The sequence below is a fragment of the Eumetopias jubatus genome, unplaced genomic scaffold (assembly GCF_037043125.1).
Source record: "Eumetopias jubatus isolate StellerSeaLion01/CBP00866 unplaced genomic scaffold, mEumJub1_p1.0 scaffold_2, whole genome shotgun sequence".
Lineage (NCBI taxonomy): Eukaryota > Metazoa > Chordata > Mammalia > Carnivora > Otariidae > Eumetopias > Eumetopias jubatus.
The window spans coordinates 27,472,857-27,497,346 of NW_028274808.1; the positions used below are offsets into that span (position 1 = coordinate 27,472,857).

Genomic DNA, 24,490 nt, shown 5'->3' on the forward strand with positions numbered 1-24,490 from the left:
GGTGCATTGTCAATAGCCAGTCCCTCTCCTGCTGCACCAGGCAGCCCATCCCTCTCTTTGGCTGGTGCTTGCTGAAGGAGTTGTTAAGTTCAGGGTCCACGTGGGAACATCCTGTTGGCCAGAGGCATTACTTCAGTAGACAGGTAACTCTAGAACTCTTAGTGCAGGAGGCCTGAATATTTTTCTCTTCTGTCTTCATGACGTCGTTTAAACTTAATACCTTTCGGGGCGCCTGGGTGGCTCAGTTGTTAAGTATCTGCCTTTGGCTCAGGTCATGATCCCAGGGTCCTGGGATCAAGTCCCGCATCGGGCTCCCTGCTCGGCAGGAAGCCCGCTTCTCCCCCTCCCACTCCCCCTGCTTGTGTTCCTGCTCTCTCTGTCTCTCTCTCTGTCAAATAAATAAATAAAATGTTAAAAAAAAATAAACAAGACCTTTCTCTTGCCGCCGCCTCCAATGGGCTCCGATTTCAGTTCTCTTTTTGGCACTTAGTTCCAGTTCTTTTCTCCGAGGACTGAGTCTCTGGTTTTGAGGGTTGCCTTCTTGTTGAACTAATTGAGGAGCAGATATAATATGTGTACTCAGAAAGTTTGGTGTTACAGGAGCGCCTGGGTGGCTCAGTCAGGAAACCTCTGACTCTTGACTTTTGGCTCAGGTTGTGAACTCAGGGTTATGAGATCAAGCCCCGAGATGGGCTCCACGCTCAGTTTAAGATTTTTCTCCCTCTTCCTCTGCCCCCCCAAAAAAGAATATTTGGTGTTACAAGAATGTGGGTGACTCTGTCATCAAGGAAGAGAGATAAGGGAAATGAAAGTCTTCCTGAACATCTACTAAGCATCAGGCACTGTGCTCAGTGCTTTGCATCAGTGCATTTGATTTTCCCAAGTGTCCTCCTAAATAAAATGTTTCAATCCCCATTTTCCATGTGAGCATGCCACAATGCACTGAAGTTCCATAACTTTCCCTAGGTTGCACACCTAGCATGTCATAGAGCAGGGATTTGCACTAAGGTCTGTCTAGAGCTAAAGCTTCCAACCTCTTCCTCCTCACCAGGCAGGCCCCTTGGGATGAAGATGACAGACCCAAGGATCTAACGTCTGGACTGGGTTATATTCAAATGTGACCTGCTTGTGTCACCATCCCACCACCTCCCCCGCCTTCCACCAGAGCCCGTGGGCCTAGAGCCAGAGGCCGGTGTACCTGTCAGGAGAAGCTACAGCACCTACCCACATCACCCTTGAAGAGAAGGATCTAGAACCTTGGCAGACTTGGCTTTACTCAGCTTTTGGGGAATTGTGTACCTGTTCTTCAGTCTTTCTGGTTTTTAACCATGGTCCCAACTCAGGAGATGGATATGAAGCAATCAAGAATCAGTTAAAGGAGATATCACCCAGTTTCTTCAAGCCTAGTACTTAGCGCCGATACTCAGTGAGCAATCTCATTGCTCATGAAGAGTGCTGCCGTTATGATTTAGCTGCTTTTAAAGCCTCATGAGATGCCCTTGTAGCAGAAGAGGTCTTACTTTCGAAATAGGGGTGGCCTTTTCTTAAGAAAGAGAGCATTATCCCCGGTCTTCCAGAGTTGCCTTCTCCTTTGTTGTAGGATCTATACAAATAAACGTGGTCTGTTTGCCCCTCCCTGTGGATCAGGAAATACCAACGTGGTTCTAGGGCAATGGTTAACCCTACTCCTGGGTCCATGCCATGACAGGCTATGGTTTGGACCCTGCTACTTACAAGGCCCCAATGTATGTTTGCTTCTATCAAACCCAGGCCTTCTTTTCAAGTCAATTACTCAGCTAAGGATTGGGATAGAGAGAATTAATGGAAATTGTAGAAAATTAAGTTCAAAAAAGCTAGATTCTCAACCACTGTTTGCCCCTCATACTTGGCCCTTTCCTTTATTTAGGCCCTTTATTCTGACAACTTACTCTTCCTGAACGTGAACTTGAGCTAAGGCTGTGGGACTATTGTTGGCTTAACAATCGTTCCAAGTGTGCTAGACTCCCTGCCTTCACACTGTTTACTTTGCTGGAATGTGCTTCCTTCCATGTCTGCATGTCCAAAAGCCACGCACCCTCTTCAAGGCTCTGTATAAATATCTTTGCCTTCATGAAAGCTTCCTTCGGTCCCTCCAGGTGCCACCTGGAAGACAGCAGCGTGGTGGCCGAGAGCAAGGACTCCAGTACCAAACCTCCACAGTTCACATTCCTGCTCTGCCACTTCCTAGCTCCAGGACTTTTGTAAAGTTTCTCAATATGTCTGGGCCTTAGTTTCCCTCTCTGTAAAATGGGGATGATAATAGTACCTATCTCATAAATTACCAAGAGCATTAAGTGGGCTAATTATTCCGCTCAGCATAAAGTAAGTTCTGTATACGTGTTTGCTAAATACAATAAGTAATATTTCCTCCTCTGAGCTAGTACTGGTATTTCAGTGATATCTTCTGTAATGCATACCAGTTCTACTTTCTATTCTACAAATTATCTTCTCTCCCTTCTTAGATGGAAAGTTCTGGAAAAGAAGTTTTTCCCTGATTCCTGCTCTATATCCCTCACACTACCTCGCACATGGTAGGCACTGCATCAATACCTAGTGTGCAGTAGGCACTGCATAAATACCTCGCAGATAGTAGGCACTGCATAAATACCCACGGTGATTGCCGCAGCTTGAGGAAACCTGTAACTCTCAGAGAGCATCATGGTATTGTCTTTCCTGTGCAAAAGGAGCTTGGTTCTTTCTCAGCCATGCCCTTGGGTCATGTTCTAGAAAATGTACTTCCTCTCAGAGAAAACACATTGGAATGTACATCCTGCCAAGGGTCCATTCATCCCATGGCCACTGGAAGCTCAGTGTTGCAATGAGGAAGTGTGTCAAGGCTGGCTTCCCAGGATGCCTGCTTCCTGGTGGCGTCGCCACAAGATTCAGAAACTTTTGTCAGCTCACTCAGGAATAATCTATTTGCTCACAGGGGCCTGGTTCCTTCATGCCCAACTTCCAAGATGTTGTGTAACACAGCAAAATGGCAAATCATCAGTTTTCAGCATTGAGAAATAGATGTCCCAGGGAGGTACTTAAAAGTTCTTGTTGGCAGGTTAGCACATTCTCTTTCCAATATGGAAATTTATTTGAAAAGGCAAATCGATATCGGAATGTTGCCCAGTGGTCATAGAGTTGAATAAAGAAGATAGATGTTCAAGCTACGATTGCTTAGTATTCTCATTTTCACCAGAGGGAGTGCAGACCAGAAGGGGCAGGCTGCTCCGCTCTCAACAGCCTGGTGACACACTCACAAGTTCTGACAGTCCCTCTATCCCTTTCCAATATTCTTGGCCAGTCATTAAAACTTCCATTGTGGCATTATTCTCCTATAGTGGGTATGTTTCGGTGTCCAAGGTTACAGGTTATCTTTCACAAAGTGAGCCCTTCTAAGGGAAGGCCTTCCTTTTGGAAATGTACTCTAAGTCCTTGGCTAATACTGAGAAAATGCTCTAGCTTCATTAGCGACACTGTAGGATCAGTGTTCAGTGTGTAATTTTTTGGAGGGAAGAAGGCAAATATCCATTCTTGTTAGTCTCAGATCCTGTTGGTCATGTGGCCTATCCCATGTTTCAGAGGTTCCTTGTTTGGTTGTAAGAGCTTCAGAAACCTGAATCTAGCAGGCACCTTAATTTCACCAGGAGGCAAAGGCCTCCCATTCAACTAGTAGTTTCCGTTTGTCAAATCTTGTCCTAATTTATCAAATACCGAGTTCTAACATCAGTAGGCTCTATAGCTAAAGAGGTCATTTCTATAGTTTGGGCACTTGCAATGGCACTCTCCCCAATAAGTGGGAGACTCTGCAGTTATATAGCAGTGTTTTGGTTTTGTTTTGTTTGAAATATAGCTGAACTCTTTGATTCATAGTGGAATTGAGTGCGTGCAACGTGCCTTGAGTCTAGAATTTGCTGATAAGCTACGCTCTCCGCACCACCCTCAGTACCACCCAAGGTCCCAGGAACAAAATGTCATAGTCACAAATGTCCCCCTGTTCTCAGCTACTCAAGTAATCTCTACCACTTCTGTTCTCCCCACATCCTCAGCCATGCCAGGTCACTCTCTGAGAATGAGTCCTGAGTTCTCTTAGAGAACTGAGCTCAATATGAAGCTTTTATTTGAAAGGCAAAAAGAAAGCTTATGTTTTAGGGAAGTATTTCAAAAAAGAAGATTCCTAAAGTCTTCGTGGTTGAACATGACTTCAGTTGCATTACAAATTCTGGGTGTGTGGGGCGCCTGGGTGGCTCAATTGGTTAAGTACCTGCCTTCGGCTCAGGTCATGATCCCGGGGTCCTGGGATGAAGCCCTGCCCAGGGGGGAGTCTGCTTCTTCCTCATCCTCTGCCCCTCCCCGCCGCTCATGCGTGCACACACTGTGCTCTCTCTCTCTCAGATACATAAATAAAATCTTTAAAAAAAAAAAAACATTGCTAAGAAAGTAATCTTAAAATTTCTCATTACAAGAAAAAGATTTGTAACTGGGTGATGACGGATGTTAACTAGACTTATTGGGACAACCATTTTACAATATGTACATCTATCAAATCATTACGTGGTACGCCTAAAACTAATACAGTTTTAGAATGTCACTTACATTTCAATTTTTTAAAACCTCCCCCTGTCCCCCCCAAAAAAGAAAAGAAGAAAGGGAGGGATCCTCAACAGGTGGGGAGGCGATGGTCGGAGAAGGTGCCCCGGAGCAATTGTTTTCTACACCAAAGTCTGAGGGTGAGCAGGGAGAAGCCAGATGAGGAGGAGGAGCAGCAGAAGGACTCACGTGCTTCCGTGGTGCGTCTCGCCGCAGTGAGTTAGCAGGTGCCGTGCTCTTGCCCTCTGGGAATGCCCTCTACGCGCCCGCTCCGCCCGAGCCCTCACCCCCTCTGCCTGCTGAACTCAGTCATCCTTTCATTCTGGGGGCAGCTCCATCCCCTTTAGAAGCTCTCCCTCACCCAGCAGAGGCAAGAGGTCTTTCCTCGGTGTCCCTAGGATGGTTTTTATCCTTTATAATTGCCATTATCATACGCTGAAAATGCATGCTTGTCTGTCTTCCCCACTAGATTTCAAGCTCTTAGAAAGCAGGGTCTTGTCCTCCTCACGTGTTCCTATGCACAGTGCCCGCCCGGTACAGGGCAGGTATCCAATTAATACTGATACTTAAGGAAGGGACTGGCCTCAGGGTTTAGCCTACAGATCTCGGAAAGTGCTGTCTCAAAAGCATTCCAGCCACGTTTGCTTCTTCGGATTATATTTGCTTTGCATTTCTAAAATCAGTATTAGTGAAGACCTTAGGGTAGCCTCTGGAGAGAGTGAGAAGGTTAATGTCGCCAGGAGAATACACAGTCACCACCCTTGAGGGCATGTGGCTGGAAGCAGAGGCCCGGGGCCCAGGTCCAGCTGCGCCCCTCTCCCCCCCCAAGCTGGTGAAGGACGCAAGCTGCAGGATCCTGAAGCTCACATCCCCGCTGTGGAAAAGCCCAACCACCCCAAGATGTGTGCCGAGGGGATGGACAGTGAGAACCAACTTCCCCTGCGCTTCTGGTGACTTATCTTGGGCTGAATTCTTACCCGGGAAAAATGAGAAGTTAGGAAAGTCTGGAGCCAGACAAATATTTGGCGATAGAGTGAGAAGAACAAGATGAACCAACCGTCTGTGTGGGAGCAAGGAGAACGTACTGTGCTGATGTTGGCTGGGCGGTGGTGTGGTGGCGGTACCATCTTTGGAACGAGGGAAGGCTCCTGGGAGCCGCTGTGTTCTTGATCAGATTGTTCTATTAACTAAGTTACAAGCATTTTTTTTTAAAGCTGGTTTTTAACATTGCACTGGTATGTTAAAACTAGTTTTATTCAGCTAGAAATTTTACCAGCACCCAAAGGGCCATAGTCACCTGCATTGTCCTTGTTGGAAGGGACCCTTTTCCCTGCTCATTCATTTCCTACTCACGTCTAAAGAGTTATCATTTCCATTTGAAAAATATCTACATTCACAGCAACTGCCCAGGACATCGATTTCGTTTAATCATACAAATGATATGATAAACTTCACTGGCAGACGGAGAGTGTCTAAAGCAAGAATTAGCTTAATTAGCTGCCCTTGTTAACATGCTCTCAATTATAAACTGCTTTTGTCCACCACATTTTATCTGTGGGAGAGAGACAGACGTCTCCCCTCCTTCTCGCCAGGCTCCCCTCTGTGCTAGAGAATTTTTTATACTGCTCCACCTAGACCCCCAGTCGTCTCAACAAATCTGTTCATTATGAATTTTTTTTTTTTTTTAATGGAAAGACCTAGATGTGGCACCTGAGCCCAGGGCTGGAAAGCATGTGAATGTCAGGTGAATGGTTGCATGAAATGTTGCAAGTGCATTTTCTTTCCTAACCACTCTGGGCCTCAGAGTCCTCATGTAGCAAATGAAAGTCTCGAAGGAGGCAATTTCCAGAGTTATCTCCAGGCTTTTATGGTTTTGAATCTACCTAAGCTTTGTATCAACACTGTTGGAATGGATGAGGTTCTTGCTGTGGGGAACCCCATACCAGGGAAGCGACTGAAAGGTCCCCAGAGCCCAAAACCCATCCAGGACCAGGCACGTCCTGACTCAGACCTAGGGAACAGGGCTGTGTACACTGCCGCTTACATGACTCGCCCTGTCAAACCAGGGATGGGGCCGAGCAGAAGGAAGCCGGAAAGATGTTCCAGCTCTTCCTGCACCTGCCCCTCCGAGACCCTCCCCACTCCTGGAGGCCCGAGGGACCATCACTAGGGGGTGGGCTGCCCCCTACCCCTCCGGCCCCCTTCTCTCTCCCTGGATCTCTTTAAGGCTGAGCAATCGACTGGGGGAGTGGGCCAGTTGGGCTGCAGGGCAGAGAAGAGTGTGCTCTGAGCAGAGAGGAGGTTCAATAAGGGGACACCAAGCACAACCCCCTTCTGGGTACCCCCTGTTGTGGAAGCCGTTTACCGCATTTGGTGTCTGGGATGCAGATGAGACGTGGAAGAGAGGGCTGACTTTGGGGGTGTGCATCTCTCAGTGAGAGCTTGAACTCAAAAGGGGGAAAATATTGGTTCTTCTGAGTCTTTCCTTCTTCCCTTCCTTTACGGTACCTCGAGGCTGGGTCAGGGCAAGTGGCTGGCTCCCAGTTTGTCTCCCGTGACAGAATGAGACTCAAGAAGAGCAAGTGGGCTCAGAGGAGGGGGGTGTGAGTGGCTAACAGTTCTGGGCTGTGCCCACTCCTCTCCCTGTGTCGGCACCCCAGGAAGCTAAGGGGACCAGTCAGCCTCTGAGAGTCATGTGCTTCCCTGAAGCTTACACGGGGCTTTAAAAGAGGCAAAAATGAGATGATGAAGCAGAAAAAGGGGGGCATTTTTAGTGTATTCCCCAAATCCACCAAGAAGGAGGCATTTTATCAATGGCTATCGCTAAAGGTCTCTGTTACTCAACCAAAAAATTAATTCTCAAAAATCCTTATAGAGAACTCGGGGCAGAGCAAGATGGCAGAGGAGTAGGGGACCTGGATTTCGTCTGGTCTCAGGAATTCAGCTGAATAGGGATCAAACCATTCTGAACACCTACGAACTCAACAGGAGATCAAAGAGGAGAGTAGCAACAACTCTCTGAACAGAGAAGCGACCCCTTACTGGAAGGTAGGACGTGCGGAGAAGTGAATCCGAGGCGATATTCGGGAGGATAGACGGCGGGGGAGGGGCCTCCGCCGGCCGCTTCTGGCAAGTGCTAGAGCCGCGGAGCACAAAATCGGAACTTTTAGAAGTCGGCTCCGCGGAGGGACGTCACTCCAGTGGCTAAGCGGGGGGTGGAATCCTCCTGGGACAGTGTGGTCTCAGGACCCTTGGGGGTCACAGAAAGACCGGGGCTGCCTGAGTGCGGCAGAGCTCCCAGGTATCGGAGTGGGGAAGCCGGCTGCAGAGACGGAGCCGAGGCGCGAGCTCTCAGCTTGGGGTTGCCATAAACTGTGATTGGTGACAGTAGGGCCACTGCTCCTCCAGCAGGGACCCAACAAGCGGCAGGTCCAGGGAGACTCCCCTTCCTCCCCCGGGAGGAGCGGCGCAGGAACGCACCGCAGGGATCTGCTGGGTTTGGAGACTCCACACGGGGTCGGGAGCCAGAGATAGAAACGCTCGGTCACAGGCCGGGTGAGCATGGAGTGCGGCCGGAGACCAGGGAGACGGGAGTGACTGCTTTTCTCTGGGGGCGCACTGAGGAGCGGGGCCCCGAGTTCTCAGCTCCTCGGGGCAGAGAGTGGGAGGCCACCATTTTCACCCTGGTCCTCCAAAGCTGTACCGAGAGCTTGCAGGGAACAAAAGCTCCTGAGAGCAAACCCGAGCAGCTTGCTTTGCCCGGAAGGACAAGGGCGGGGCAATTCAGCCTCCGGCAAAGACATTTGGAAACCACGGCAACAGGCCCCTCCCCCAGAAGATCAGCAAGAACAGCCAGCAAGCCAAGGCCAAGTTTACCGATCAAGGAGAACGGAAGAACTCCAGCGCTAGGGGAATATGGCACATAGAATTCATGGCTTTTTTTTTTTACCATGATTCATTAGTTCATCAAAGTTAATTTTTTTAACTGTTTTTTTTTTAATTTTTCTTTTTCCCTATTTCAACCAACATCTTATCAATCCCTTTTTTAAAAAAATTTTTTTTTATTTTTCATTTTTAGAGTCATATTTTATCCCTTCATAGTAGTTACCCTTATTTTTGGCATATATATATAAGTTGTTCTTTCTTTAAAATTTTGACATACAGTTTCTTCTAACAGATCAAAATATACCCTAAATCACTAGTGTATGGCTTTGTTCTAGTCTCCTGCCTGATCACGTTCTCTCCCTTTTTTCTTTTTTTTTTAAATCTTCTTCTTTCTTTTTTCAAAAAACTTATCTTATCAATTCCTTTTATAAAATCTTTTATAATTTTCATCTTTACAGTCAACTTCCATCCCTTCATTGTATCAACCCGAATTTTGAACATATATAAGTCTTTCTTCCTTTAAAATTTTAGGAGGCACTTTTTTCTAACAGACCAAAATACGCCCAAAACCTAGTGTGTGGCACTGATCTATGCACGAGCCTGATCATATTTGATCATATTCTGCTTTTTTTGTATTGTTCTGTTTTTGTTTTTATCTTTTTTTATCTTTTTTTTTCCCTCTCTCTTTTTTCTTTCTTTCCCTTTCTTTTCCCCTGGTCTCAGGCCTTTTCTGATTTGTATACAGTATATTTGCTGGGGACGTTGTTAACCTGGTAGCATTTTGTTCTCTCTTTCATCTATTCTCCTCTGGACAAAATGACAAGATGAAAAAAATCACCTCAGCACAAAGAACAAGAGGTAGTACCGTCAGCCAGGGACCTACTCAATAAGGACATTAGTACGATGTCGGACCTAGAGTTCAGAATCATGACTTTAAAGATACTAGCTGGGCTTGAAAAAAGCGTGGAAGTTATTAGAGAAACCCTTTCTGGAGAAATAAAAGAACTAAAATCTAACCAAGTCGAAAACAAAAAGGCTGTTAATGAGGTGCAATCAAAAATGGGGGCACTAACTGCTAGGATAAATGAGGCAGAAGAGAGAATCAGCGATATAGAAGACCAAATGATGGAAAATAAAGAGGCTGAGAAAAAGAGAGAGAAACAACTACAGGATCACGAGGGCAGAATTCGAGAGATAAGCGATACCATAAGATGAAACAACATTAGAATAATTGGGATCCCAGAAGAAGAAGAAAGAGAGAGGGGGGCAAAAGGTATATTGGAGCAAATTATAGCAGAGAACTTCCCTAATGTGGGGAAGGAAACAGGCATCAAAATCCAGGAGGCACAGAGAACCCCTCTCAAAATCAATAAAAATAGGTCAACACCCCGACATCTAATAGTAAAACTTATGAGTCTCAGAGACAAAGAGAAAATCCTGAAAGCAGCTCAGGAGAAGAGATATGTAACCTACAATGGTAGAAACATTAGATTGGCAACAGACCTATCCATAGAGACCTGGCAGGCCAGAAAGGACTGGCAAGATATCTTCAGAGCACTAAACAAGAAAAATATGCAGCCAAGAATACTATATCCAGCTAGGCTGTCATTGAAAATAGAAGGAGAGATAAAAAGGTTCCAGAACAAACAAAAACTAAAGGAATTTGCAAACACGAAACCAGCCCTCCAAGAAATCTTGAAAGGGGTCCTCTAAGCAAAGAGAGAGCCTAAAAGCAGCATAGATCAGAAAGGAACAGAGACAATATACAGTAAGAGTCACCTTACAGGCAATACAATGGCACTAAATTCATATCTTTCAATAGTTACCCTGAATGTAAATGGGCTAAATGCCCCAAATCAAAAGACACAGGCTATCAGATTGGATTAAAAAACAATCAATCAAATCAATATGCTGTCTGCAAGAGACTCATTTTAGACCCAAAGACACCCCCAGATTGAAAGTGAGGGGGTGGAAAACCACTTACCATGCTAATGGACACCAAAGGAAAGCTGGGGTAGCAATCATTCTATCAGACAAATTAGATTTTAAAACAAACACTGTAATAAGAGGTGAGGAAGGACAATATATCCTACTTAAAGGGTCTATCCAACAAGAAGATCTAAGAATTGTAAATATCTATGCCCCTAACATGGGAGCAGCCAATTATATAAGGCAATTCATAACAAAAGCGAAGAAACACGTTGACAACAATACAATAATAGTGGGGGACTTTAACACCCCCCTGACTGAAATGGACAGATCATCTAAGCAAAAGATCAACAAGGAAATAAAGACTTTAAATGACACACTGGACCAAATAGACTTCACAGACATATTCAGAACATTCCATCCCAAAGCAACGGAATACACATTCTTCTCTAGTGCCCATGGAACATTCTCCAGAATTGATCACATCCTAGGTCACAAATCAGGTCTCAACCGGTACCAAAAGATTGGGATTATTCCCTGCATATTTCCAGACCACAGTGCTTTGAAACTAGAACTCGATCACAAGAGGAAAGTCGGAAAGAACTCAAATACATGGAGGCTAAAGAGCATTCTACTAAAGAAGAAATGGGTCAACCAGGAAATTAAAGAAGAATTAAAAAGATTCATGGAAACCAATGAAAATGAAAACACAACTGTTCAAAATCTTTGGGGTACAGCAAAGGCAGTCCTGAGAGGAAAGTACATAGCAATACAAGCCTTTCTCAAGAAACAAGAAAGGTCTCAAATACACAAACTAACCTTACACCTAAAGGAGCTGGAGAAAGAACAGCAAATAAAGCCTAAACCCAGCAGGAGAAGAGAAATAATAAAGATCAGAGCAGAAATCAATGAACTAGAAACCAAAAGAACAGTAGAACAGATCAACGAAACTAGGAGCTGGTTCTTTGAAAGAATTAACAAGATTGATAAACCCCTGGCCAGACTGATCAAAAAGAAAAGAGAAATGACCCAAATCAACAAAATCATGAATGAAAGAGGAGAGATCACAACCAACACCAAAGAAATACAAACAATTATAAGAACATATTATGAGCAACTCTATGCCAGCAAATTAGATAACCTGGAAGAAATGGGTGCATTCCTAGAGATGTATCAACTACCAAAATCGAACCAGGAAGAAATAGAAAACCTGAACAGACCTAGAACCACTAAGGAAATTGAAGCAGTCATCAAAAATCTCCCAACAAACCAAAGCCCAGGGCCAGATGGCTTCCCAGGGGAATCCTATCAGACATTTAAAGAAGAATTACTACCTATTCTCCTGAAACTGTTCCAAAAAATAGAAATGGAAGGAAAACTTCCAAACTCATTTATGAGGCCAGCATTACCTTGATCCCCAAACCAGACAAAGACCCCATCAAAAAGGAGAATTACAGACCAATATCCTTGATGAACATGGATGCAAAAATTCTCACCAAAATGCTAGCCAATAGGATCCAACAGTACATTAAAAGGATTATTCACCACGACCAAGTGGGATTTATCCCTGGGCTGCAAGGATGGTTTAACATCCGCAAATCAATCAACATGATACAATACATTAACAAAAGAAAGAACAAGAATCATATGATCCTCTCAATAGATGCAGAAAAAGCATTTGACAAAGTACAGCATCCTTTCTTGATCAAAACTCTTCAGAGTATAGGGATAGAGGGTACAAACCTCAATATCATAAAAGCCATGTATGAAAAACCTACAGCGAATATCATTCTCAATGGGGAAAAGCTGAGAGCTTTTCCGCTAAGGTCAGGAATGCGGCAGGGATGTCGACTATCACCACTGCTATTCAACATAGTATTAGAAGTCCTAGCCACAGCAATCAGACAACAAAAAGAAATCAAAGGCATCCAAATCGGCAAGGAGGAAGTCAAACTCTCACTCTTTGCAGATGATATGATACTGTATGTGGAAAACCCAGAAGACTCCACCCCAAAACTGCTAGAACTCATACAGGAATTCAGTAAAGTGGCAGGATATAAAATCAATGCACAGAAATCAGTGGCGTTCCTATACACCAACAACAAGACAGAAGAGAGACAAATCAAGGAGTCGATCCCATTTACAATTGCACCCAAAACCATAACATACCTAGGAATAAATTTAACCAAAGAGGCAAAGGATCTGTACTCAGAAAACTATAAAATACTCATGAAAGAAATTGAAGAAGACACAAAGAAATGGAAATACATTCCATGCTCATGGATTGGGAGAACCAACATTGTGAAGATGTCAATGCTACCTAGAGCAATCTACACATTCAATGCAATCCCCATCAAAATACCATCCACTTTTTTCAAAGAAATGGAACAAATAATCCTAAAACTTGTATGGAACCAGAAGAGACCCCGAATAGCCAGCGGAATGTTGAAAAAGAAAAGCAAAGCTGGCGGTATCACAATTCTGGACTTCCAGCTCTATTACAAAGCTGTCATCATCAAGACAGTATGGTACTGGCACAAAAACAGACACATAGATCAATGGAACAGAATTGAGAGCCCAGAAATGGACCCTCAACTCTATGGTCAACTTATCTTTGACAAAGCAGGAAAGAATGTCCAATGGCAAAAAGACAGTCTCTTCAACAAATGGTGTTGGGAAAATTGGACAGCCACATGCAGAAGAATGAAACTGGACCATTTCCTTACACCACACACAAAAATAGACTCCAAATGGTTGAAAGACCTAAACGTGAGACAGGAGTCCATCAAAATCCTAAAGGAGAACACAGGTAGCAACCTCTTCGACCTCAGCCGTAGCAACTTCTTCCTAGAAACATCGCCAAAGGCAAGGGAAGCAAGGGCAAAAATGAACTATTGGGATTTCATCAAGATAAAAAGCTTTTGCACAGCAAAAGAAACAGTCCTCAAAACCAAAAGACAACCGACAGAATGGGAGAAAATAGTTGCAAATGACATATCAGATAAAGGGCTAGTATCCAAAATCTATAAAGAACTTATCAAACTCAACACCCAAAGAACAAATAATCCAATCAAGAAATGGGCAGTAGACATGAACAGACATTCTTCCAAAGAAGACATCCAAATGGCCAACAGGCACATGAAAAAGTGCTCCACATCGCTCGGCATCAGGGAAATCCAAATCAAAACCTCAATGAGATACCACCTCACACCCGTCAGAATGGCTAAAATGAACAAGTCGGGAAACGACAGATGTTGGCGGGGATGTGGAGAAAGGGGAACCCTCCTACACTGTTGGTGGGAATGCAAGCTGGTGCAGCCCCTCTGGAAAACAGTATGGAGGTTCCTCAAACAGTTGAAAATAGAGCTACCATACGATCCAGCAATTGCACTACTGGGTATTTACCCCAAAGATACAAATGTAGGGATCCGAAGGGGTACGTGCACCCCGATGTTTATAGCAGCAATGTCCACAATAGCCAAACTGTGGAAAGAGCCAAGATGTCCATCGACAGATGAATGGATAAAGAAGAAGTGGTATATATACACAATGGAATATTATGTAGCCATCAAAAGGAATGAGATATTGCCATTTGCAATGACGTGGATGGAACTGGAGGGTGTTATGCTGAGTGAAATAAGTCAATCAGAGAAGGACATGTATCATATGACCTCACTGATATGAGGAATTCTTAATCTCAGGAAACAAACTGAGGGTTGCTGGAGTGGTGGGGGGTGGGAGGGATGGGGTGGCTGGGTGATAGACACTGGGGAGGGTATGTGCTATGGTGAGTGCTGTGAATTGTGCAAGACTGTTGAATCACAGATCTGTACCTCTGAAACAAATAATGCAACATATGTTAAGAAAAAAGAAAAAGAAGAAGCTAGCAGGAGGGGAAGAATGAAGGGGAGTAAGTCAGAGGGGGAGACGAACCATGAGAGACGATGGACTCTGAGGAACAAACTGAGGGTTCTGGAGGGGAGGAGGGGAGGGGAGGGTTAGCCTGGTGATGGGTATTAAAGAGGGCACATTCTGCATGGAGCACTGGGTGTTATGCACAAACAATGAGTCATGGAACACTACATCAAAAACTAATGACGTAATATATGGTGATTAACATAACAATAAAAAATTTAAAAAAATCCTTATTGAGTGCCTACTTGGTAAATCAACTGAGATGCTTCTTAAAAAAAGCTTTACTATGAGTGCTAAAGCATTCTTTCTGACTCTGCCTGCCTGACCCTACCTCATTAAAATTCCAGATGTCGGAAGGAGGCTACGCTCCATTCCATGATTTAAGGCCCCCTTTGTTAGTTCAAAGCGACTTCCGCTGCCCTAATGTGAAGTGCCAGGTTCATGCCCTTAGCTGCACTCCATTCAGAAGGATGCCAGGTGGGCCTGTCTCCAGAGCATTGTGATTTTTCTTAAGACAAAGCATTTTCTGGAGTAATTGGACCCCCAAAGTATGTGTGAATCCCTGGAAAATGTGCTGTTTTTTTTTTTTTTTTTTCCTACAGGGCCTGTAACTTTTATCATATTCTTAAAAAGAAAGAAAGAAGGAGAAGAGAAGCACAATGCCAAACCTGCTCCCCCCAGGTCCACAAGTGACTCACAGCACAGGATCCAGGTGGCACCGTTCCTGTCCTGTCTCTGCTCTGTCACCGTTCTCCCTACAGCCCAAATGTTCCACCTACTTCTCCCCAAGCGGGAAACTGGACCACCACTCCTGCCCCCTCACCAAGTCATTTGAAGGCTCTCTCTTGGAGTGCGCAGCCATCCATTGCCAGGCTGGAGAATTCTGGAAGAATAAAGCAGCAGGGGCCTTCAGAGAAAAACATGCCCGTCTTCACCAAGCACATCCCAGAACAATCGCAAAGGGCTGTCCCAACAGATGCGCACAACCCCCTCCTCCTTTTCCCCAGCCCTACAAGCGGGCTTATGCGCTTTGGCCTGCCATTATTCAGGCCAAGACAGAACTCTCAGCTCACTTCTGGGAGCAGAGAATAGGGAGAAGCCATTGTGGGGTCTGGAAATGGGGCAAAGCCCCCTCCCTAAGGTGAGGAAGTAGCGGTGGGGGTTGGGGGTTGTGAAGCTGGGGTTCTATAACCTCTATGGGAGAAATCTCAAGCTCACCTTTCTGCTGCTAGTTCTATTCTTTTTCCTGTTTTTGCAAAATCTAAACCCTTCAGGTTTGTTTGTTTGTTTACCACTTATGGATATATTTGCTAATTAGCTAAGAATATTGCCTTCAACGGACAGGAAGGAACTGGTATTTGGTGACTTGATTTTGTTTCAGATGGAGGGCCCATGGGAGGAGGTGGGGGTGTCTGGACAGTGATTAATGTAACGTTTGCTCATTTCTCTCTGGGCTTTCTCTTTTGTTTACTCACTGCTCACCTCCTGAGACTTTCCTCAGAGACAGAGGAGGGCTACCTCGGTGTTTTAAGACAACTGAGCAAGGTGCTTTTCTTCGTTGGCTGTGCTGGTCTCAGCCCCCATTCTCCACTGAACCAGAAGGGTCTCTGTTGTTTCCAAATGCCTCAGTGTTGTGATGTGAACAGTTGAAGGAAAAAACAGTGGGTAAAAAAAAAAAAAAGGGGAGTTCTCTTTGGATCTATTCTGGCCTTATTGGATTTAAATTGTGGTTGGAAAAACTGAGACTTAGCTTGGTACTGGAAATTGAGAAGTGGAAACAGAGTGTGAAGCTGGGGGGTCCTTTCTAGCAATGAGGAGAAGGGGGAATGAGAGTGATTCTTTTCCTAGGAAAGTAAAGCTATTCGCCAGTTAGGATGGGACAAAGATAATTTGGGTGAGACAGTTTGTATAATGGAATGAGTGCTGAATTTGGGGCAAAATGATTGGATTTTAAATCCCAAATCTGCTACGAACTAGCTTTGTGACCTCTGGGAATAACTTCCTTGAGTCTGTTTGGCATCCATCTGGTAGGAATAGTAATGTATCAGGATGGTTGTACTTGCAAATAACAGACAACCCAACTCAAAACGAGTTAAATACTAGAAGAAATGAGTTAGCTCATAGCTACTAAAATGTCCACGAATGGCAGAACCTTCAGGCATGGTTTGATCAGGGTTCCAGATGCGTTTCTCTCTGAGTCTCTTGTTTCTGCCCTTCTTTGCTTGCTTTCCTCTTGAGAGAAAAATAGCAGCAATAGTTCTAAGTCTTCCAGTGTGCACATCCCCATGCCAAGATTAAGGTAGAAAATTTCTCTTCTCCAATCACTGTGCAAAATTATTGGGCCTCACTTCGACTGGACTGACTTACATCACATGCTCACCCCTGAACCAATCATTTGGCCTTGTGAATGCCATGCACTAATTGTCCTAGGCTTAGGCCATACATCCTTCTCTACACCAACCACTACAGCAAGAGGATTGGAATTGCTGTTTGATTTAGACTGGTTGTTCTAAAGATACCATCCAAAGAGCACAACTGCTTCATGGTAGAGAAGGCGTAGGCAGCTGATGTCAACTAAAAGTGGCATCATTCCCAAAGGACTTTTTTTTAAAAAGATTTTATGTATGTATGTATGTATTTATTTATTTATTTATTAGAGAGAGAGCACATGTGAGCAGGCAGCCTGGGGGTTGAGGGGAGGCAGAGGGAGAGGGAGAATCTCAAGCAGACTCCATGCTGAGTGCAAAGCCCAATGTGGGGCTCCATCTCACGACCCTGAGATCATGACCTGAGCCAAAATTAAGAGTCAGACGCTTAACCAACTGAGCCACCCAGGCATTCCTCCATGAAGGATTAAAGGGAGAATTAAATAATTTAGCATATATGAACATTCCCAACAGCAGCCCAGCACATAGGAGATGCTATCACATTAATCAAATCTGAATTTGTGGTGAAATATCCTATATTAGTTTTCTGTCACTATATAACAATTTATCACAAACTCAGGAGCTTGAAACAATACCCATGTATTAGCTCACAGTTCTACAGGTCAGGAGTCTGGGCCTGCTATGCTCGGTTTCTCTGGTCAGAGTATCACAAGACAAAAATCAAGACCAAGGGCATTCTCATCTGAAGCTTGGGGTCCTATTCCAAGATCATACAAGTTGTTGACAGATTTATTTCCTTGGGATGACAGGTCTGAGGTCCCTGTTTCCTCGTTGGCTGTCAGCAGATAGCCACTCTCAGCAACTACAGACTCCTTTTTGGTTCCCCGCCATCTTCAAATGGAAAAGGTTGCACTGAACACTTTTCATGTACCAAATCTCTGGGTCTCTAGACTCAGATTTCATGGGCTTCTGTGATTATGCAGGCCCTCTCATATAATTTCCCTTTGGATAAACTCAAAGCCAACTGATTAATAGCCTTAATTACATCTGTAGAGTCTCTTTTGCCATGTAACATAATATAATCAATCACACAAGGGTGCTACCCCCTCATATTCCCAGGCTCTGCCCCCACTGAAGGGACCAGGGGCTGAAAGTCTTGGGGGCTGTCTTAGATTCTGCCTACCACAGAATAAAGACCCAGTTATCATAACATGTATTGGTCACAGTGCTTGGCATTATAGGAGAACAATAAATATTGATTGAGTGAATGAATGAATGAACATGGTTCCCAAGGCCCTTCAGGATTGGCCCATTCTTGTCTCCAGCAGATTGAGCCCAAACACACACACACACACACACACACACACACACACACACACACACACGCATCTTTCTACACTGCTAGGCCAATCCTGCTAGGCCTTCAGACTCAGCTGCCTCTGGCCTCTTTGATCCTTGAAGCCTGGGTCAGGAGTCTCCAAGCTCCCATAAGCACCCTTATTACATCATTTAGTAGAGGGTGGCAAGTTAGCTCCCACTCAAGATGCTGATTGCAAGGAAAGCAGGAACTCATCTATGCAGGCTGGTTTGGAATGTGACTGGCCATGAGTTTTGACACATATTTTTCCAAAGACTCAGATTTTTTAACACCAACTGCACCCTTCAGTCTAGTGTCCCCTTAACACTCTGCCAGTCACTTGACTTTAGACCCTGTTTGGCTTCAGAATTCTGCTCTCATCTGCCTTCTTGTCAACTGAAAAAAGCTGGGGTTAAAGCACATAGTAAGCTGCAAAATGCCATCTGGCTGGTAGAAGCAGGATGCCATAGTAGGGTTGGATATGAAGCCGTGGCATGGGCAAGTGCTTCTCATGTTTCAGCCAGGTTTTCAGTGGACTAAATGAGTATTCTCCTTCCCCTTTACTATACCACCTGCAGATTTCCCTGCGACACAGGTAGCTCGCTGGAGGGGTGGCAAGGAAGAAAATGGGGCATCTTACAAAATTCTCTTCCTGTTTAAAAGTCTACTTCCATTTCATATATTTTTGGGAGGCAATACACTATCGGTGCTGAGAGCCGGGTGGTAGGATGAGATTAGCATGGCTACAATTTAGCAGGAAATCCTGAACTGGACTCTGTTTCAGTTGTTTTATGAACTTGGACAAGCTCCTCCTCAATCTCAGACATGCTGCTAAGCTCTGGAGGTTAAAAAAAAAAATGAAGAAATAGTTTCTGCCTTTGTGGAGCTGCCAGTCTCAGGATAGAGATCAAAATGGAAGCAGAAAAAATGACTTATCTTCTGGTATATATTAGAACAGAGGTGATGTGGTATAGAGGAAGGAACCAGTAATGACAGTTGACTTTGACCTTGAGTCCGAGTGGGAGTTTGCCAGCAGGTGTAGGAGAAGAAGGAGTTCAGGCAGTGAGAGCAGCTTTGGAAACAGGTACAGAGGCACCAAGAGGAAAGGGAAGTGGGAAGAGAGTGGCACTGGTTGAGGCTTTGCACGGATGTGGGTGCCCTCGGGGAGCCAGGGCAGAGTCCTGAGAATGGGAACACAGGAGGGTAATGGAGCTGTGGAAGGAAGAGCTCTACCCTCTCAGCCAAACACAGGTGGGGAAGAGAAACAACTGGTCCAGGAGCACAATGGGAGTAGCTGTGGTAACAGCGTGGGGTTATTCAAATGTCCCGCACATATCCCCACAGTCTCCACTTCCTCAGCACATTCTTTCCTTGTTGGGGCACCACACCTCCACCTTGGCTAGGTAGAGTCAACAAGGTTGTCACAGGAACATTAAGGACTTTTGAGGGTGACTTGGAGTGCTTAGAAAATGTCTGTCAAACTAGTTCACCCCAGGAGGAGGGACGAGAGAGACCCAGAGGAGAGAGACCTAGAAGTCTTAGGTGTTGTGACAGCCCTCTGGTGGGAATTAATCAGTTGGCTCCAGTGGGAACACTTTTTTAGAAGCTCAGCCTCAGATTTCCTACAAAGAGGTCAGAGAGTGGGGCCACAAATTGTGAAGACTTGTTTTGGCTCACAGCTGTGGTGGGTGGCATCACTACTCCCCCAGGTAGTCTGACTTTATGTGTAAGGGAACTCTGAATATTTCTTAGCTTTTTGAGAAGAAGGCTTTAGGATGGATATACCAACACCAAAACCACACTTGGTTCCTTACCAAGTGAAATATAAAGACTGTGCGTAAGTATGTATAATGATCATTCCAGTCAAGGTCTGTAGATCTTACAAATCATCTTTCAGGGGGGATAGATCTTACTCTGTCTGTAAAGTACAGATTCCTCATTGCTGTTCACTTTCAACTAACTTATCAAGCTCCCACTCTGTTCCAGTTACTATATCCGGGGCCTGGGGAAAAGCTTTTCCTTCCAATAAGTCAGGGAAAAAAGACTTAGAAAGGTTAAATAATTCACTCAAGTTTACACAGATAGCAGAGGCAGGACTTGAACTCACGTTTCTAGATTTTAAGTCTAATAGGTATTTCTTTCATGGGTTCTCATAGAAATTGAGTCACTCAACTGATCATGTCATTCATGGCCTTCAATAAAGTAGTCTTATTCATGAAATGCCACAAGCTCTTGATGGGTATTTGATTCCTTACATAAGATCTCATTCTTTTTTTTTTCTCTTTTGGGTAATAGAATACCGTTCCTACCTACGACCATCAGTTATGTCAGGACACATGGCTGCCTGGCTAACGGTTATATTTCCTAACCCGCCTTGCAGTGAATTGTGAGTGAAAGTGATTTGTGTAATTTTTGGATCTTGCCCTTTTAAAAAACTTATTAGGCATGCACACACACATGCCCCTCCCTCAGGGCTTCTTCCTTCCCTCTGGACGGAAAATATGGGCAAATGGAGGAACTTCCTTGAACTTTGTGATGGAAACCATGTGTTGATGACAGCGTAGCCATATTGCCGCCCATGGACCACCAACCTCTGGACTACTATGTGAGAGCATATCAGTTGGTTATTGCTACATAACAGACCATTGCAAAACTTAGTGGTGTAAAATAACAACCATCTTCTATTTCTCATGGGGAGGTCTGCTCATCTGAAGTGGGTTAATATGATCTTGGCTGAGCATGTTGACACATCTCTGACCAGCTAGAAAATCAGCTGGGAGTAGGGATGACATGGCTCTACTCAAAAGAGTCTCTTATCCTCCAACAGGCTAGTTCAGGCTTGTTCTCATAGCTAAGGCAGCAAATCAAGAGAGAGAGGCTGGAAGCCTGAAAGGTCTCTTGAGGCCTATATTTGGACCCGATAAACCACTGCTTCCACCATGGTACACTGGGTAAAACAAATCGTAAGGCCAACCTGGGCTCAGAGGTCAGAGAAATAAACTCCACCTGTCAATGGATGGAGCTGTAAAATCTACATTGGGTACAAGGATGGGAGGAGAATTGGGGCCAGTTTTGCAATCAGTATACCCCAGGCCAGCATCTGGCTATAAGTGTTCACATGCAAGATATACTCATACCCCGCCAAAGATCTCCAAAATCTACATCTCATTATGGCATTGGATATTGTTCTAAGTCCAGGATCTTGTGACTAACATCGGGTCCAAATGTGGTTCCTCTTGATCCAAAGACCTATGAACTAAAAACACAACTTATCTGCCTCCCACACACCCAACATGCAATGATGAAACAGGCAAAAGATAAACACTGCCCTTTAAAGATAGGAAGATTGGAAGGCACCAGGCTTTGACGCTTCTGAAATCCCCTGGTGCACATATTCCCATTTCCCCCACTATGGAGCTGGGCAATGGTCATGGCGGTAGCTCGTCACTCCATTGTTCTCCATGGCTCTGTCCTCTGGGACACCCTTCCTTTCCCACCACCCTCCTTAGCCACCTCTGAAGAGGACATAGGAAAATGTGCCACGTGAAACATTGGGGACCGGCCTGTAAAGCACTGGGGACCCAGAAGCCTTTGAAATTTTTGAACAATTTTAATTCAGAACCTTTTAGTCCAAACAGGTGGCACTTTTGCCTTTAAAATTCCTTTGGAAATTTCATGGCATTACATTGGATCTGATTTGAATCCCCTCTAGTTGACAAATTCTTTCTGAGACATGCCTGGCTCTCTAGACTTATTCTCAGCTACTTCTGGCATTCAGACTGCAATAGGGTGGCATCTTTAAGACTCCAAGAGCCCTACTGTCCAACTGAGAGAATATACTAGGCACTGCCTTCATTCTTTCCAAGGTCTTAACAAAGGGTCTTACAACTATGGTCTTGATTTGTGGTTTACTCTAAGCTTCCATCTTTCTGGCATTGCCTTGGGTTTGGTTTCTTTACTGGTTTGAGTCACTAAAGATGAGCAAGGTCTATTTTCCATCCTAGCTTGTTCTGTACCCTCTGTATTCCCTCTAAATTCAGCTTGAAAGCTGGCCAGTTCTTTCTTTAGCAGTAGACAATTTCAAGTTCTGTCTGGCATTCTCATTGCTTGAATCGAAAATTCACAGGATACATTTATTTCTTTCAACCTACCATAGGCAATGGTTTCACCAACTGTTTTACACTATTGAACATGGGCTACCATTTTTCCAGATTCCTACAGTTTTCTGCTTATTGTCTGGCCCCTAAGCCAATGCCACATGTTTTAGGATTTTGTTGCCGCAGCTCCTCAGTTATACATAGCAATTGTAATTTCATTTAGCTATTGCTGTGTAACAAATCACCCCCAAACTTACTTGCTTAAAACAGCAACCATTTCTGAAGCTCATGATTCTGCAGATCAGCAGTTTGAACTGGGCTCAGCTAAGTGGTTCTTCTCTACTTGGCTGATCTCTATCATTTGTCTGTGGTCAGTTGTGGATTTACCTAGGTGGCTCTGCTCCTAGAGATTAATCTGACTGTTGGCTGGGTACTGTGACCCTTCCTCACATGTCTCATTCTCTAGGTTTTTTCCCACATCCCTCCAGCATGCTTACTGGGATTATTTTTATGGTAATGCCAAAGTTCAAGGGCAATCAGCCCAATATTCAAGGCCTCTCAAGGTGTAGGCTTGAAATGCATTCTGTCACTTCTGCTGCATTCTACTGGACAGAATAAGTCACAAGTCTGAACTGTTCAGAGTGAAACTATGAAGTTATAAAGCAAAGGGCACAGATACAGGGGACCACTAATTGGGGCCACTAACATAGTCAACTCCAGGAAGAGAATCTATTATATTTAAATCTCTGTGTTTCATTACAACAACATAGTTTGTATCTCATAAACGTACTATATGCCCAGCAGCATGCTTGTGACCTTGCTCCTATTTCCAAACCTAACAGGAAGAAGCATTGCCCACTGGCAAATATATACCCACCTCTGTCAAGCTTGTGCTTTTCTCCAATCTGGTCCTGGCTTTTGGTGCAGAAAAGGATCCTGGCAAACATGATTTTTTTTTAAAGATTTTATGTATTTGTTTGACAGGGAGAGACACAGGAAGAGAGGGAACACAAGCAGGGGGAGTGGAAGAGGGAGAAGAAGACTTCGGCAGAGCAGGGAGCTGGATGCGGGGCTCAATCCCAGGACTCTGGGATCATGACCGGAGCCGAAGGCAGACACTGAACAACTGAGCCACCCAGGTGCCCCCAAACATGATTTTCATTATGATGTACATAAAGTGATTAGCCTGCAGCCCTAGGGAAGTATAGCATGTCAGAGATTCCAAAATAAAAATACAAAAACAAAACAAAACAAAACAAAACCATTCTGGTCCCTGTTGATGATACCATCTTTAAAAAGCAATAATTTGAGAGTCTTTAAAAAGACTCTCAAATGGGCTTTCCACTCAAAGCCAAGTGAGGGTGCTCTAATATGCCATCAATGGAGAAAATTTAAAACACTAAATATTTTTAGAAAACTGTTACTGATGCCCTCTGCTCTGGGCAGAATTGTGTCCTCCCCACCCCACCCCCCACAGTCCCCAGATTCATGCACTGAAATCTTAACCCCCAGTAGCTGAGGATGCGACTTTCCTTGGAGAAAGGGTCTTTAAGGAGGTAATTAAGTTAAGATGAGGACATTACAGTCATCTTTAATCTAATATGACTGGTGTCTTTATAAGTAGAGAAGATTAGGACCCACACACACACAGAGGGAAGACCATTTGAAGATATAGAGAGAAAATGGCCTCTACAAGCCCAGGAGAGAGAAGACAGAAGAAACCGATTTTGTCAACACCTTGGTCTCAGACTTCCAGCCTCCCCAATTGTGAGGAAATAAATTTCTTTTGTTTAAGCCCCCCAGTCTGTGTCACTTTGTTATGGCAGCCCCGGTAAACTACTAGAATCTCTAAGATGTTGATGAATTTGGGTTCTTTTTTGGCTACATTAGCTCACTTTGAGTATACACAAGTTTTCTCGTCCAAGTAGACAGCAGAGCTTGCTAATATTAATAATAAAATTTTGTTGAGTACTTACTATTTGCCAAGTACTGTGTTTATGTGTATTTTCTCCTTTTGTCCTCAAGGCAAAGCTATAAGTACTATACTATGCCCATGGTTTTATTTTATTTATTTTTATTTAAATTCAAGTAGCCAACATATAATACATCATTAGTTTCAGAGTAGAGTTCAATAATTCATCAGTTGCATATAACTCCTAGTGCTCATCACACCATGTGCCCTCCTTAAATGCCCATAACCCAATTACCCCATCCACCCACCCACCTCCCCTCCAGCAACCCTCAGTTTGTTTCCTATAGTTAAGAGTCTCTCATGGTTTGCCTCCCATTTTGATAACATC

The 24,490-nt window shown here is 44.3% G+C and overlaps 2 long non-coding RNA genes across 2 annotated transcripts in view; both read left to right on the forward strand.

Annotated features, from left to right (window-relative positions):
• Positions 1-4,419, forward strand: part of LOC114196775 (uncharacterized) — a 25,385-nt gene extending 20,966 nt beyond the window's left edge. The window contains exon 4 of the long non-coding RNA XR_003606790.2: positions 1,052-4,419. This is a non-coding gene — a long non-coding RNA (uncharacterized LOC114196775). The remainder of the gene's footprint in view (positions 1-1,051) is intronic.
• Positions 4,420-7,600: 3,181 nt separating this feature from the next.
• LOC148164810 (uncharacterized) lies at positions 7,601-23,993 on the forward strand. The gene is made up of 3 exons (XR_015767755.1): positions 7,601-7,668; positions 14,952-15,490; positions 23,175-23,993. It is a non-coding gene; the product is annotated as an uncharacterized LOC148164810 (long non-coding RNA).
• Positions 23,994-24,490: the final 497 nt, after the last annotated feature.